Below are 3,197 nucleotides of genomic sequence, written 5' to 3' on the forward strand. Positions count from 1 at the left end.
TTTAATTTTATAGGCTGTGGATAGTCTTTAAATTTTTTTAAGGCATAACCTGTCGAATCTGCATTAAGATGAAACTCAATGTTCTGTGTAGACTAGATTGGAAAACGAGACTATAATGTCCAAGAAGCCAAGTCAGAATTTTTCAATGAGACGGGTAAAATCAGGAATTACAAAAAGGCTTTGGATTTGGAATTTAGGAAGTCTCAGTAGTATAATATGAAGATGAAAACCAAATTTTCAGGTAAAGAGTAAAGGAAATGTGATATCTTTAGGCAGGGAAGTCAAAATTCATTGGAAACTAGGAAAGAGAAGTGTGGTAATACGGAACAGTAAGTTGGAAGGACAGGTTTTTTTAATAAAGGCAATTTGATCATGTGTAAGTAGTAGAAGGATCTAAGGTAAAAAATGCATTATAATTAGATAATTGATAGTGAAAAATTGCAGTGCCAGTTGAAGAGGATACATGTTTAGGTGTACTAATGGAATAATGCAGCTCACAAGAGAAATTGAGATGGAAAGTTGAGAGTTTGTGTTAGAGGGTCTCAATCCATTAAATGGGTAAAATAAGTCACCATCTTTGAAAAAGTGAGGAGTAGATCTATGAAGGACCTTGAAGATGGTGAGAAAAGTTTGGAACAAATGTGGGGAATATGGGGAGGTTAACACATTTTTAGTGGAACTAATTAGCACTCTGACTTTCACCAGAAGCACTCAACCAATGAGAAAAAGCAATATTCAGGGTTTTATTCAATAGAAAAAATAATAAAATAACCATTTATTGTGGCCAGCTCTGTAGCACACAGCTACTTTACCTGAATGCCTTATCTCATCTTCATTCCTGCATATCAGTTATTATTTTATAACTATAGAAATAAGACTTAAAAGCAGTTACCGGGCCGGCCCGGTGGCTCAGGCGGTTAGAGCTCCGTGCTCCTAACTCCGAGGGCTGCTGGTTCAATTCCCACATGGGCCAGTGGGCTCTCAACCACAGGTTGCCAGTTCAATTCCTCGAGTCCCGCAAGGGATGGTGGGCTCTGCGCCCTGCAACTAAGATTGAACACGGCACCTTGAGCTGAGCTGCCTCCCCGATGTCTCAGTTGGTTGGAGCATGAGCTTTCAACCACAAGGTTGCCAGTTCAATTCCTGGAGTCCCACAAGGGATGGTGGACAGCGCCCCCTGCAACTAAGATTGAACACGGCACCTTGAGCTGAGCTGCTGCTGAGCTCCCGGATGGCTCAGTTGGTTGGGGCAAGTCCTCTCAACCACAAGGTTGCCGGTTTGACTCCACAAGGGATGGTGGGCTGCGCCCCCTGCAACTAACTAGCAAGGGCAACTGGACCTGGAGCTGAGCTGCACCCTCCACAACGAAGACTGAAAGGACAACAACTTGACTTGGAAAAAAGTCCTGGAAGTACACACTGTTCCCCAATAAAGTCCTGTACCCCTTCCCCAATAAAAAAAAAAAATCTTAAAAAGAAAAAAAAAAGCAGTTACCTAAGGTCAAGAAGTAAAACCCAGGTTTCTCTGGCTCCAAAGATCACATTCTTTCCACTACAGTAATGGATTTCAAATACTGGTCTACCAGTTGGTATTGAGATGGCTACACCACAATCACTTTGGAAGCTTTTTAAAAATCAGGTGCCCGGACCCTTCCTCTGGATTTAGGGGGTCAGCAAGCAATTTGTAAAGGGTTCAGTAGTAAATATTTTAGACGTGGACCATAAGTGGTCTCTGGCACATTCTTCTTTATATTTTTTATAACCCTTCAAAGATGTAAAAACCATTCTTAGCCTGCTAGCCATATAGAAATAGACTGTAGGCTGGATTTGGACTGTGGGCTGTAGTTTGCTAACCCTGCACTAGAGAATCTGATTCAGTCCATCACGTTCAGGACCTGGGAAAAGGAGAATTTTTAAAAGCTCCCCAAGACTTCTAGACATAATAGAGTAAGGATGAGACTGAACAACTGGAAAACTGGACAAAGTTAGTGAAGGGACTTCTTCATACATTGCACAACAGGTAACAGAGAACTATGAACCCAGAGAAAAGGCAAATAAAACAGGTGAGCCTTACACTCGCCCCGGATTCAGCCTGAAGATATTTTTCTGGAAGGCAGAATAGCAAGGAAAGGGAATTCAAATAGAGCCCAACTGCCTTGCAGAATTGAGGAAACAGAGTTTGAGGGAGACTGAGGCAGCTGGGAGTTGCAGGGCAAAGTTCTGGAAAGGAGGGAGCTACCAGAAAATTAATAGAAATCTGCGTGTGGATTCCCTCACATTGCTGAGTACCAGGCTGGGCATAGAATGACTGGAGAGTCAGAAGAACAACTCCCAGAGCCCACAGCATGGAGAGACAGAAATTTGGACTAGCTAGAGAGTCTTGGGTAATCACCCAGGGCATTCATTGAAGACCCCAGAGGTGTTAACACTTTTAGTGATAAGACTGAACTGTCCCTCAAGTGAAGGCTACTTAGCCCTACCCTAGCAAAGTTTTATAAACAGGTTTTGAAGGGCTATACTGATTAAGACATAATTGTGTGCCAAAATAAAGCCCAACACTCATTAAAGATTAATGATAACCAAATGCAACCAAATGCTGAAGAGAGTCACATTCACAGTTGTACTGCCTTCAGATTACTGGAGATGAGAAACAGCAGGAAAACAACTATCAGAGACTAAAATCAGTCAGTAGAAACTAATCCAGAAATGACAGAGATGACAGAACTACAAGACAAGGACATTAAAACAGCTATTACCAATATTAGAAATTAAAGGAAAACAAATAGAGAATAGAAGATACTTTTTAAATAAATGGAATTTCTAGAGATGAAAAATACAATATCTGAAATGAAAAATTTACCAGATGGGATTAACAGATTAGACACTACAGAAGAAAGGTGCAGTGAACTTTAGGATAGAGCAATAGAAAGTTAAAAACTGAAACATAAAGAAAAAATTGAAAAATAATGGAGAGTTTCTATGACCTGTAGGATAATAGCAAGTTGTCTAACATTTTATAATGGAGAATCAGGAAAAAGGATGATGTGGGGAGAACAAAAAGAAGTTGAAGACATAATGCCCCAAATTTTCAAATTTGATGAAAGCTGTAAACTCAGGTCCACAAAACTAAACTAACCCCAAGGATGATAAACAAACAATACATATCATAATTAAACTGATAAAAACTAGTGATAAAA

This window comes from Rhinolophus ferrumequinum, chromosome 6, assembly GCF_004115265.2.
Source record: "Rhinolophus ferrumequinum isolate MPI-CBG mRhiFer1 chromosome 6, mRhiFer1_v1.p, whole genome shotgun sequence".
NCBI classification, from domain to species: Eukaryota; Metazoa; Chordata; class Mammalia; order Chiroptera; family Rhinolophidae; genus Rhinolophus; species Rhinolophus ferrumequinum.